The sequence below is a fragment of the Caretta caretta genome, chromosome 7 (genome assembly GCF_965140235.1).
Source record: "Caretta caretta isolate rCarCar2 chromosome 7, rCarCar1.hap1, whole genome shotgun sequence".
Classification (NCBI taxonomy): Eukaryota; Metazoa; Chordata; order Testudines; family Cheloniidae; genus Caretta; species Caretta caretta.
In genome coordinates, this window is record NC_134212.1 from 104,561,788 (window position 1) to 104,576,286 (window position 14,499).

General features: G+C 39.8%; 1 long non-coding RNA gene across 3 annotated transcripts in view; it reads right to left on the minus strand.

Moving 5' to 3' along the window:
- Positions 1-983: 983 nt before the first annotated feature.
- The window catches only part of LOC125639498 (uncharacterized), a 42,790-nt gene continuing 29,274 nt past the window's right edge, over positions 984-14,499 (minus strand). For 2 of the 3 annotated variants that reach the window (XR_007357504.2, XR_007357502.2), the window contains exon 5: positions 7,924-8,975. This is a non-coding gene — a long non-coding RNA (uncharacterized LOC125639498). Of the gene's footprint in view, positions 3,941-4,375; positions 4,447-7,923; positions 8,976-14,499 lie in introns of those variants that run through there. The other variant, XR_007357503.2, reaches the window with a different exon arrangement.

The window sequence follows — 14,499 nt, forward strand, 5'->3', positions numbered from 1 at the left end:
ACAACCCTCCAAAATAACAAACGAACAAAAAAACCACAGCTATCTTTTAGGCAGCACCAGAGTCATATGACCAGGTACTGCAGTCCTTGGTGTAGAAATATTGTAGTGCCTTTTTCAACCACTAGATGATTCAAAAGACACAAAACAGGGATTCACTGATTATATATAACTGGCTGGTAAATTTTAGGAAATAATAAGCTAAGATAGCCACTGACCAAGAGGTAGGCATAGTAAGGCTGGCTTAAAAATGAATGCAGAAGAAGATATTTTGCCTAGCCACAAAACCTATAAAGCAGGTGGATTTAATTGCACTGAAATTTGTAAAATACAGAAGGCAGAAATATACAAGTGTAGCGATTTTATACTTTCCCATATTTGTAAATATGCCTTACTCAGTAATAAGGGATCATTTTACTTTGGCATGGGAAGAGTTAAACATTCCCCATAGCCATATTAATGTTAATAACATACTAATCAAAAGCTTTTAAATCAGAATAACATTTACATTAAAGTTGCAGAATTCCATCATGCTAAAACGCTTTACAAGCTTTTCCTAAATCTGTTTCAGACAGCTTTTCTATGGAGGTACTTCAGGGGGAAAAAGTTAGCTGGAGCTAGTCCCACTTACCTCAGTACTGTTACATTGTTGCCAATGACACCATTGCTAGGTGGCTCTTGTCAGATCCTTTCATCCAGGTTGTGCTCCTCAGCAGAGTGAGGAGATTGTACAGAGCTTCATATTTCATTGCAGTTCAACTTTGCTAGTTTGGAGCTCTGGTCACTATTTCAGGTTTAACAGGGAGCTGGTAGGCAGTATGGTTAGCCTGATGTAAAGGGACAATGACAAATAAGATCTAGAACATCTTGGAGAGGAGACAAAGAGACAAAAGTTTTCTAATTTAGCATCAAGACAACAGGCTGAGGCAAGTGCTGGGTTTTCAATACAGAAAGATATGAATTATAATACTGTTCTGTGTGTTTGGCTTTCATTTTACTTGGTATCCCTATCACAACAGTGACCCAAGGCACACTTCTCTTGTTGCGTTCATCATAGCTAAAGGAGTGAGCTTGATAAGAATCTCTTTGCCTCCAGATCCCCAAGCCCAGTAAATAACATGCCACTTAACATTTAGTATTTCCATGTGTGAACATTTATTGTAGCTGAAGCCCGGTTCATTTGGCTACATCACTTTCAGGTGTGACTCTGCTGGAGCAATGTGTGCATTCAGTGCCCTGCCAAATGTTCAGCCCAGTGGAAGGAGTTTGGCATTCAATGTAGCACAACATTTGTCTGGAGAGGAATTGTACATTTAAAAGTCTACACTATTGATTCCTTTTTTTTCTTACCTGCTGCACTTAAGGGTATTATACATATTAAATACAAGTCTGGACCTCAAGATTCAAATCCTCAGCTAGAATAAACTGTTGTATTGAAGCCAATGATTTACACCAGCTGAGAATCTGGCCCCCAGTGCATAGTCCATACTCTTGTAAGTTTTACCTGAAGGCTCCAGCACTTTTAGTTCTGGCATCACGGGAACATTATCTACCTGTAGCAGACTTAATTTACACACTCTCCAGTACCTTTAAGATTTTTATAACCTTGAAAATCCCTTGTCAACAAATATTCTCTGCTAACATATGCCAGCAACAAAACTGCGCAATGTAGCTGTACCAATTAAGACTGAAAATTTCATTCATGCTTGGGCTTTTTATTGAGGTCCTGTCTTTCTTTTTAACAAGTATTGTTTTTATTGAAGTAAAAACCTGCCCTTTCAGATGAGAAAGCTAGTCTATCAGAGTTGACATTTAATAGAAAACAAAGAACAAGTATGAGAAAGGTTACAAACGCTGGCACATGTTTTCGCACAGATTATCCCATAACAAAATTGGACATGTCTCGTTTCACTTTCATAAAAATTCTTCTGTCAGTAAATTTTGCATCACTAGTAAACAGAGTCAGAGATCAGAGCAATAATATTAACCAGACAGTCATAGCTAAGGGGAAATTGTGGTTTCTTCCTCCTAAACCAGCTTATCTAAGCCAAATCCCAGGATGTAAAGTGCAATACAGAGCTGGATAAGATAATAAATGTAATGAGTCTGATTCTACCCTAACTTGCATTCTGTGCATCTCCACTGACAAATTTCACTGGGGTAAATCTGGGCAGAATTTTGCTCATGAAATTATCGTAAAAATGTGTTTGAATATTATTCCCTCTGGGCCTGAGCAGAGCATCATCTGTGAGGGACCCCTGTTCTCCAATGAGATTTCTTCCCATGAGAGGCACAAAAGCTAATCTAATTCAGCCAAGTGAAGATTTGAAGAGAAATATTCCTTGCTACAAAAAGATCTGTGGTAAACAACAGTTTGATTTTGTTTGCTTTTTCGTGCAGTTATAATTATTTGTTGTTAAATATTAATAGCTTAGATATTTCAGCTAAAAGTTTGAAAGAAAAGCTTTTCCACTGCAGTCCATTTCCCTTTATCTTCCTATTCATAAACCCAAGTCAAAATTCTTTACTCTTAACATCATCATCTGTTGTCATAGAAACTATTGCAATACATGAGTACTGTAAATGACTGCAACTTCATTGAATGGAGAGGGATCAAGATGGACCATGATGGGGGTGGGGAATACTTTCATTTAAACAGGTCTGTCTACAATAATTGATGGTGATAAGAGGAAACATTCAGTATTGCAGCAATGCAATGTGAACTATTATTATTATGCTAACAATATAATTAAAAAGGTATTTATTGAACCTTTTGTTTATTTGGTGATATTGTTTTCCATATATGCAAATATGCTTATAAACAATGAGACCCTTTGTTGCTTGAACAGAGCACTATACTCCAGTTGTGTACTAATTTTACTCTGATTCCTTGGTGGGAGTTGAAGTTAATTTGATTTGCGTTCTTTCCTTTTTAAGTCTCTGTTGAGCGACACCTTGGTAACAAGGAAGCACTATGTTTGGCAATTTGTATGTGGAATATCTATACACCTCACCTCACTATAAAGTAGACAGCTCTCATTATCCCCAAATAAATGGCAAAAATTAATTTACGTAAAATAGATTTTCTTCAGAAATGTTTGCAGTGCCTTTAAATCTCCAGCGCAGTCCTGTAGGTATAGATCTACAGCACATGCTGTTCTCAGGAAGCAGAACAGAAGGTCAGTTACAAGTTATCGTTTTTATTCCTTGCTATAGCTGCAAAATGCCAGAAGAGCTTCGATTTGAAGCTTCAAGTAACTGTTAATTCCTGCATCATCTCAGTGGAATGCAAAGCTCAGACAGGTCTTTAGGATGTGTAAATGTCACAGAGATTCAGTTTTGCAGAGAAGTCAGTGACACTCCAGTGACAGCACAGCAGTATTTTGCTTCTGGTTCAGTACAAATTACAGACAACTTGACATTAGAGACCTTAGAATGCAAAAGCAGACTGAAATCCTACATGATCACCTGACTTCTCCTATTTACAGAAAATGCAGCTTTCATTTATGCAGCTCTTAAGGGACAAATCAATGGAATGGAAATAGAGTTGGGGGTAGAGGTGTGAGAGGGGATAGTAAAGTTTCTAATTTATATAGTATTGCCTGCTCCCGACTTAAAAACCTGAAACCTAGCTGTGATTTTTCCTTTGTGAGATATTACACATAAATGTTATTAGCACATTCTTAGAGTTCTAATGTTCAGCCTTTTGTCTCTGAACCCCTGTTGCATAAAGCATACAAAGCCAAACCATTCAAATAAGAAAAGATTTTAGCATTTCTAGCCCTCCTTCATGTTGTTTACTGCAGGTAATTACCTACATTCATACACATTTTCTAGTGACTTTGCTCTTATCATCTTGTCTTCCTTTTGCATGTAAGAAGTAGCTGGGTGTCCATTTTGTCAAGATGTCTCCCAGCTTGAATTCCGCATTTTAATACAGATGCTGAAAATAAAGAGAAGAGAAAGCATCTTCTTTATCACATCTCAGCTAAGAACTACTACAGCTCAGAGATAAATATAACAACTTTGGCTCAACAGAGAAATGAAGGAAGTAGATGAGACAGGGTGTGTGTGTTGTGCAAGGATATTGTCATGCTTTGGGGTAAGGACAAGGAAAAAGGCCACAGCTACCTGAGAAGTGGTGATATATATCCCAGCAGGGGACACACCCTGCCGTGTTTTATGGAGATTATCAAGCAGTACAGTACAAATATTATTGCAAAGAATACACTAAGAAAGAAGAATCAATAAAATAATTTGTGGCAGTACTAAGTAATGCATCCTCACCCAACTTGTTCCTGCTCTTAAATGACAATAAATAAGACCAACTAAAATAAATGAAATATGTAAATCTAAAGGAAAATATCATTTTTCTTACCTGCTTTTTTTCATTGTATATTTCTTGCGGTTTGTGTGTTTTGCCTGCTTTAGACCAGAGCTGGGTGAATCCTGTAAAAAGAGTAGTTGTATATGTTTGTTTTGAATTTAAAAAGAGCAATTTTTTCTACTTGTCAGTTTTCCCTCTCTGAGAAAGGTGTGTCTGTGGGTGTGGTTTGAATTCCTCTCTTGCAGTCTCTGCATACAACTAAAGCTGTCAAATAGAGGTTGACCTTGTCCATAGGTCCCACCCTTCCAAAGCGAAGATCTCAAACAATATATATTAATAACCATATAACTGACAATGAACTAAATATTCAAAGGTGCTGGCATCCAGAGCTCCCATTGACTTCAAGTGGGGTTGGGGTGCAAGGCATTTAGATTGTAAGATGTTTGGGGCAGGGTCCATCTTTTGGTTCAGTGTTTGCACAGGATATGCTGTTTTCTCATAGTGTGGAGTGCCATCCTGCCATAGACAACATCAGCTGATGATGGCAAGGCCAGTTTATAATCCCTATAGGTGTGTCTGAAGGACCAGATAGCTGCTTTACCAATGTTGATGGCTGTTTAGCCATGCAAGCAGTGGTTGCTCTGGAGAAGAATGCCTGCATAACCTCTGATTGTATGAAACTGTCTGGCTTCATATAATTCAGTTACACACATGGGGAACTAGGCAGCTCTAGGATCCAGGGGAGTGCTCTGTCCTCTGCACCTAGGTTTAATGTACAGCAATAGCGAGTTTGATTTTTCTGAATTGCTCAGTTCTGTTAACATAAATGTTTATATTTTTGTATGTCCAGGCAGTCCCATCTGTTCTCTTTATCTTGCCTGTGGTGAGGGCCGAATGATGGGACTTTTAGGGAAGTCCCACGGCCCGTGTTATACAGGAGGTCAAACTAGATGATCACTATGGTTCCTACTGACTTTATAATCTGTGCAACCAAGTAACTCCTAATTCTTGGGCCTGGGTAAGCTGTACATAGTAGAGAAGCTAATGGAGAGATAAATATGGCTTTATGCTACCTTTGCATTCCCCTGATCCTGGGGCTTGTCACGAGCCAGTTCTGCTCTCAGAGCCTTAGAGCTGCTCTACAGTGCACCTGGCTGCTAACAAGTCACTGCAACAGCTGGCAATTGCTAGAAGACAGGAGTTTATGGCCACACCCCCTTATGCCTGGAAATGCCTCCTGAGTCAGTGGCTTTGGAGGTGGTAGAGAGCTATGGGAATCCCCATCTGGCTGACTGCACTGGCTCTGCGATCTCTTTGTCCCCCAACAGATGAGGCACCTGGGACAGGGGTGTAGAAACAGGACTGGGGAAGGTGGAGAATGGGGTCTGTTACTCTTCTATCCTTACCAGAAGCAGAGGAGCTGCTTTTCTCTGATTTCTGAACTTCTTTCACTTTCTGTGGCAAAGGTGCTGGCTCCCCCTGCTGCTAAACGTGAAGTGTTGCCACAGTGGTCTGAACTTGGCACTGTTTTTGGCTCTGTGGTAGCTGAGTCACTGTTCAGGAGCCTCTGATTCCTTTTTGTGGTGGGCCTATCTTCTCCTGAGTGGTGTTCCTCACCCAGTCCATGAAAGGCTGGGTGAGAGCTTGGATCCTGTGAACAGAATAGGTTTTGGCGGTCCCTGGACCTTGTGGCTGGGCAAGAGTTCAGGCTCTCCTGTGTGATGGAGCCAGCTGCACAGCTCCCACCCAGAGGTAGAGGTACTCCATGTTGGATGGGGAAGGAGAGAGCAGAAAGAGAAGGCTGGGAAGGGAAAGGAAGAACTAGGAGATAAGAAGGCTAAGAAAAAATGGTTCTGGTGAACCCCAAACCTTAGGGAGTGGCTATTTAGCAGTGGGAGCTCTGAAACAGCTATGCTGAAATCCTGTGATGGCAGGAACTTCCGCCAAGAAGGTGGGGGGGGGGGGGGCAGGGCCTCTGTTCATGGTTGACTCGTGAGGCACAGCACGGTGATGTGATTCAGTAAAGCAAAGTAGTTCCAATTCATGGTGTCATGTTAGCAATGAGCACAGCAGCCACTGGCCAATCAGGAAACAGGATTTTAGACTGCCTAATTAATTCAACTGTCATAAAATTAAATTATCATGTACTTTGATATCTGTCGGTTTTCTCAGGTGCAGTTATAGTTGAAGAGACCCCACGCCTGTTTAGCTGTGATCCCTTTTGGAAATAATTGGTGCTGTTTGATTGATAATGTGTATTCCTCTTTAAAAGAAAACATACTATTTTTCATAATCAGAGGCTGAATGCATAATGAGTGCTCTGGTGCTGCCTTTAGCATCAGGTCTGTCAAACTGCACAGTTATTTCCATATTGATGCAAACTAAGATATTACACTCCCTCATTACATTGACATGACATATCTTTCAACAGTCAGCTTCCAATCAGACGTTCCTTGCAAACAAAATTACCTTCATTTTCTCTTTTGCTACAGAAGGAACAAGCAGTAGAAATGTGCCCTAACAAGCTAATCAACTAATTTTTAGAATATGTTTGAACCATTTAATATTCTAAAAGAAAACAAGAAAAAGTTGCTAATGGATCTGCTGGCGTAAACAGAAATAAATAGACAACTGGTTGACTGAACATTAGCATGCTTAAGTTTTATTGAAGTCACAGTGGAATTCGTTTTGCAAGTCAAAAAAGCGAGATCTATTTGTGTCCATAAACCAAACAACCTCATTTAGTCTGTGCGTACTTGAGCAGATAACCTGGGTTATGAAGGTAAAAGAAAAGGAGGAAGCTGTCCTTTGTGCTGTGATAATGGTACCTTTGCATATGGGACTCAGGTCATATTTTTTCTTGGCCATGGTCTTTCATTCATTGGGTTGGCAGAGGATTAAAGTGTTTCTGAAGCAACACCTAGGGTTAGGAAGGATGGACAGAATGCTTTGTATTGCTGAACAGTAGCTCCTATAACAAATTAAGGAAAGGCATTAAGGAGCTGTGAAAGGAGTCCCATCCAGTCTTCCTCAGCTAGAAGGATGGTGGCTGCAAGTACACCATCAGGACAATTACAGCTTAGGCTTTCTATGGTCCAGCAATGTAAATGATCCCCTAGGAGATATAAAGGTGTTAGGGGTTTTTTTGTTTGTTTGTTTGTAAAAAGGAACCAAAACAACTTGTTTACCCTTATGAAAGAGTCATCTAGAATTTAATAGGGATGGAATCAAGAGGACTTGGTACATATTTAATACAGTTCAATAGAAATGACTCTAAAAATTCCCATAGAATTTATTAGAGAATAAATCTTTTCTATAGGATTCTAAACTATATATTATAAATAAAAAAATTATCTGTTAGGTTCAGTAGAATGGTTTAAAAAACTATAGAAAGGTTATCATTTTGAATTATACATTATGGTATTTTGCCATAAAAGTCCATTTTTTCTCTTCACATTGAGTAGCTCTCTTTGTTTTTTTTCTCCTGTTTAGAGCTAGTCAGAAACTTTCCAATGGAACATTTTTCTCTCAGAAAATGCCAATTCATCAAAAGCAGAATATTTTATGGAATTGTTTTGGTTCACATGAAAGTTTGTTTTGAAAGAAAATGGGAGGAAAAAAGCATTTTGATAAGGCTGAAATGTTCCATTTCAGCCTTTTTGGAGTGTAATTGTGACAGGGTGCGCTGAATCAGCCACTGACTCAGCACATCCTGTCACTCAGATTGCCATCAATTTAGGTTAATTGAGACCTAACTGGAAAGTCAGTCAGCTGAGTAAAGCTACAGCTGGGGGGCTAATTAGAGGGGCAAGCAACCCCACAGCTCCGAGCATGTAATAGAGGAAGGAAGCCCGGGAAGGGAGGGATCTGAGAGCCAGAAGGAAGGTAGAGTTAGGCAGGGCTGGCAGTGGCAGCCTAGCTCAGTTCCCTTCCCTTCCCCAGAAGCAAACTGGGGAGCTGGCTGGGGCTTGTAAATATATGTAAATATATAGGCGTGGCCTGGTGAAATAACAAAATTTTAAAAGGCGGTGGTGAAGGAGACCTAAGTAGTGTGGTCTGTAGTTAAGGCCTGAAAGGATGCATAGGAGACCATGCCATGACAGTAATGTTTGGATTTTCCATTTTGAGATGACTTTTCTTTCCTTTATTCATTTATTTTGTGTTACATAAATATAAAATCAAAAAGCTGAAATCAGAATGAAATGCTTTAATTTTATTTAAATGAAATGTTTTGATCAACCAGAAACAAAAATTTTGGAATTTCATTTCATGGGAAACTTCATTTTTATTTTATTTTATTCCATTTCAGAATGGATTTTTTTTTCCAAATCGCAAATCTCAAAAAGAATAAACAGAATAAACTCTATTCATGTTCTTCCCCTTTAATAAGGCCAAATGGAAACAAAATCCCAGAGCAACGATAGGATGGAGGATCTTGTCTTCTTTTAACAGGGTTCTCCTTTCAGGTTCCTACTCATCACTGAGAGTGATTTTCTAGAATAGCGTTAGGTTTGACATGTTAGTGCCTCTCCTCAGTAAATTGGGAGCCGGAGTATGTCCCTTGTTCCTTCAATAGCCAGGACCAACGTCTAGACAAATGTCCTCGTCCTGAAATATTTGTGCTGTTGCAAGTGCTTCTGGACCTGTCAGGCTGTAAACAATTGAACCACAAAGAGTGGGTGTCAGCTAATGTATTCAGTTCATTCTTTTGCTGTTTCTATTAAGTGAATGGTGGCCAGGTAACATGTCTGTATGGTTTCACAGTGCTTAAAGGAGAGGGGATATTTGTACTTCCATTTTGCTACCTCCAATAAGTTTGAGAGTCTTTGAGTCTCATGCTGCTGCTACTATAAGTCATTCCTGTTTCGTTGTTTGGTGGAGCTATGCAACAGCCCAATCAAATCAAGCAGAGAAAATGGAGGATTAAAAAACAAAAAAGGAAGAAAGTCTAATATTTCTCCACTTACTGCTCCTCTTCAATGTGAGATCAGGAGCAGCTTGTAAAAGTAAGCAGTGACATGGGACTTGGCTGGTAGTTAATATTTGGTTGCCTGTATCCCTCTTAGATTTGTTTAACTCCTTACATATCTTACATAGATAACCTTCAATAACAATAAAAGTATTGAAAATGTAATTTATTGGGTGATACCATGCTTCACCTTCAGATATTTTGATTGTGTCCTTGTTTATTCCATACCCTTCTTCCTATGCCCCGCAAAAGCGCACCTATATATGGAACAGATCCTCAGCTGGTGTAGCTTGTCATAGCCCCATTGACTTCAATAGAGCAATGGCAAGTTACACCAGCTAAAGATCTGGCTCATAGTTCCCAATTTTGGCAGGATTTTAGCAACCAGTATTCTCATTGATTCACAGAGTTAGACAGAGAGGCTTACTATATCTTGAAAAATGGGATTTCTGATTTTCAGACTCTCTGATTGTCTATGTGACATTTTCCAAACTAGTGTCCCTAAAATCAAGGTAAAACTTGTCAGTGACAAGACAGTACCTTCTGAATTAAATGATTTCAAGGTCGGATACCTCACAGACCTCCAAGGCTAGTAATTTCTAGCCCTGGTGGCTGGTGAACTATAAGATGCTGCAATAGTCACTGGTCCCTCAAAGCAGTAGTGCTATTTTAGCACTCATTCAGGATCTAATATATCAAGTCCTGGACCCTGGATAATGGTAACTTTCAATCCCAGATGTCGGTGGGTGGATTTTCAATCTGTCCTTCAGGTCTGAATGGGGACGCAAGTCAAAATCTGGCCCTAAATCCGTATAGAATTGCATGGGCCCTGAAATTATGAAGGCCTGCAAATGGTCACTAAAATTGCTTGTGCCTCAAGACAGCCCTCTGCAGCAACTTTCCCATAGGCTGGAGAAGCAGAAGCAGACTCAGCTGAAGCAGTGCCCTGTTTTGTGCGTGTGTGTGTGTGTACGTATAAACAGATTCAGACATAGTACCGATATGTTTATAAGACAGCCTGCCTCTTTCAATCAATGTACATTGTGCTAATACTAAGAGCTACATTTTCAGCCTGGTTTTTTTTCCACTTGCAATTATTTGCAGATACAGGTAAGGTCACCTGGACCTCAAAGCACCTGGCCTATGGGTAGGGCCATGTACTTAGCTGTCCAAGTGATATTGAATCAATCACAAATAATCACGGGCATAATATTGCATAATTTACACACACAACACGAAGATTTTAGGGGCAAAAAACCTGGTCATCCAAAAATGTGGGCACTATTTTTGGCATGCAGGTTTCCATACCACTCTTGAGAATTTGACCTAAAACTCTTAAGATTGGTGGTGTTATTAAGGAATTTACTGAATGTGACAATGAGTTGAGTTTTTTATATATATCCAGGGGCAATTTTCTTCAAAACATGATTTTCAGGTAAGAATTCTCTAGTTTATTCCTTGAAATGGGATTAAACAGCTGATTGTGTAGCAAGATGTACATACATACGTTTTGTTATTGAGTTCAACGGTACCAGGATCAGACTCTAATTGGGTGAGAGAGAGAAGAGAAGATATACAAGTCAGGTCTGAACCTGAGAATCATGAAGACAGAAAAGATTCAAGATTCTCGACAGCTGTCATCTTGGCAAATATCCCAAGAATGTGCACAGTAGCAGCACACCAGAGTCAGCAAATGAATCTGCAGACATTTATGTCCAGAAATCATAACTCTGTGATCTTAACAAGAGGGTTATAGAACAGATGTCCCAAGATTTATCAGATTAGCATGTCTTTTATGGACATTTAATCTAGAAAACAATAAGAAATTATTTTTCAAAGGATTTCTGAAGATAAGAAGGTTGTGCAAAGGAAAAGACAGAGGGGATTATGTTGGATCATATTAAAGAAGTTCTGTATTAAAATCACAAATGAGTTTGATTCCCCATAGTTTAAATTCCAGGGTATTACTAATTAAGAGGTCTCTTGGTTTTTGGTACTGTTTCTCTCCCTCTCTGTGTGAAACTTGCAAGCTGCTAATTGTGTTAGTACATTCTAAGACAGAGTCTGTTCGCAAAGCAATTCTATGTAACAACAACTACTCACACAGAGAAAGACTCAAATCAATACTCAGAAACAGCACCCAGAGACTCCCCGCCCTTTTGTTGTATTCATCTCACTTTGTTAACAATTGTGATTAAAATAGAGATAGAGGATGTATGTGGATGGATGCTTGGTGTGGATAATAACTGAATCACCAGGGAGGTGCCAGCCTAAGAATCCAGTGTCCATCGGCTGAAGAAGGCGTCAAGTGGAAATAACCAGAGGACCTCCGGAGGGCAGACTGGAATCCACCCAACAGACTCAAGAATGGGAGAAACAAAGAACAAGATAACATCTGGCAGCACAGAGCCGTCAGGAATGTGCCATCTGCTGATAGATTCAGCAACAGCATGATGAAGCAATTCCCATAGACTGGCATAGGAAGAAATTCCTATAAAAATGGACTCTAGAAAGTGAGAACTTGGGGGTCTGATTCTGCAAACCAACTTCCAGGAGCATCAGATGAGCATCTGACAAGGCCCTCCTCCCTCCTCATGTCCAGGCCACCTGGCCAGTGGCTTGGCATGAGCAACTCTAAGGCTGGTAACTATGATAACAACCTTGCAGAGCCTGTGTGTGTGTGTGTATGAATGAATAAATATGAAATTGAATGGAATGTTATAGCTATAACTAACTGCTTACTATGATTCTTTCTGTATTCACAATAAATGTGACATTTTGCCTTTTCCCCTTTAATAAGATCCTGTTGTTTTTTATTTTATTGGTATAACAGCTGTAGTCTAGTACCCATTGTGGTTGTCCCAAAAATGTTAGGTGGCGTTTATCTCCCATCTGAAGGAGCACCCAGATATGTAAATGAATGGCATATGGGATTGCTGATTGGGGTGGAGGTTGAGATGAAGTGGTCTAGAAGTCCAGGACTTTATTTTTGTAGCGTTTGCCTGCCTAGAACTTATTTTTAAGTGTAATTAGGCATCATTTTCAAATCTATAAGGAAGATGAGGAAACATTGTAGGTGGGGCAGCATATCCCCTCTTAGCTATATGTGCACTTCCTAATTACTTTTAAACATGGCTTCTCTGCTGTGGCCTCCTTTCACTATACAATCCAGGATGCAGCAGCAGTTGCCCCACCTTCTCTCATTCCCCACCCCAATCAGCAATCCTGTGTTGCCACATTTACCTGGCCAGAATATGTCAGGTTTCTGGAGTCAAATTCTAGGTTGCCCTCAGATTGTCATTTTAAATCTCCAAAATATGTTTTATATGCTCTCTGATTCAAAAGATGGAAACACAAGCCAAATAATTTCAAGAGTCAAACTTGTAAGAGATTCTTTAGTAATATACATTTTAGAAGCAAGAGGAAGATCAAGGACAGGGTAGGCCCATTACTCAATGCGGGGAGGAGGGAAATAATAACAGAAAATGTGGAAATGGCAGAGGTGCTTAATGACTTCTTTGTTTCGGTTTTCACCAAGAAGGTTGGTGTTGATTGGACGTCTAACGTAGTGAATGCCAGTGAAAATGAGGTAGGATCAGAAAAGGCTAAAATAGGGAAAGAACAAGTTAAAAATTACGTGGACAAATTAGATGTCTTCAAGTCACCAGGGCCTGGTGAAATGCATCCTAGAATACTCAAGGAGCTGACTGAGGAGATATCTGAGCCATTAGCTATTATCTTTGAGAAGTCCTGGAAGATGGGAGAGATTCCAGAAGACTGGAAAAGGGCAAATATAGTGCCCATCTATGGAAAGAGAAATAAGGATAACCCAGAGAATTACAGACCAGTCAGCTTAACTTCTGTACCCAGAAAGATAATGGAGCAAATAATTAAGCAATCAATTTGCAAACATCTAGAAGATAATGTGATAAGTAACAGCATGGATTTGTCAAAAACAAATCATGTCAAACCAACCTTATACCTTTCTTTGACAGGGTAACAAGCCTTGTGGATAGGAGGTAGATGTGGTATATCTTATCTTGACTTTAGTAAAGCTTCTGATACTGTCTCACATGATCTTCTCATAAACAAACTAGGGAAAGGCAACCTAGATGGAGCTACTATACGGTGGGTGCAAAACTGGTTGGAAAACCGTTCCCAGAATGTAGTTATCTATGGTTGACAGTCATGCTGGAAGGGCATAACGAGTGGGGTCCCACAGGGATTAGTTCTGGGTCCGGTTCTGTTCAATATTTTCATTAATGATTTAGATAATGGCATACAGACTACACTTATAAAGTTTGCGGACAATGCCAAGCTGGGATGGGTTGCAAGTGCTTTGGAGGATAGGATTAAAATTCAAAATGATCTGGACAAACTGGAGAAATGGTCTGACGTAAATAGGATGAAATTCAATAGGGATATATGTAAAGTACTCCATTTAGGAAGGAACAAGCAGTTGCACACATACAAAATGGGAAATGACTGTCAAGGAAGGAGTACTGTGGAAAGGGATCTGGGGGTCATAGTGGACCACAAGCTAAAGATGAGTCAACAGTGTAACGCTGTTGCAAAAAAAGCAAACATCATTTTGGGATGTGTTAGCAGGGGTGTTGTAAGCAAGACACGAGAAGTAATTCTTCCGCTCTGATCAGGCCTCAACTGGAGTATTTTGTCCAGTTCTGGGTGCCACATTTCAGGAAGGATGTGGACAAACTGGAGAGAGGTCAGAGAAGAGCAACAAAAATGATTAAAAGTCTAGAAAACATGACCTATGAGGGAAGATTGAAAAAATTGGGTTTGTTTAGTCTGGAAAAGAGAAGACTGAGAGGGGACATGATAACAGTTTTCAAGTATGTAAAAGGTTGTTACAAGGAGGAGGAAGAAAAATTGTTTTTCTTAACCTCTGAAGATAGGACAAGAAGCAATGGGCTTAAATTGCAACAAGGGAAGTTTAGGCTGGACATTAAGAAAAACTTCCTAAATGTCAAGGTGGTTAAGCACTGGAATAAATTGCCTAGGGAGATTGTGGAATCTCCATCATTGGAGATTTTTAAGAGCAGGTGAGGCAAACACCTGTCAGGAACGATCTAGATAATTAGTCCTGCCACGAGTGCAGGGGACTGGACTAGATGACCTCTCAAGGTCCCTTCCAGTTCTATGATTTTATGTATCTCAGAGCTTATTTTCATGGGGTTTTTAAACT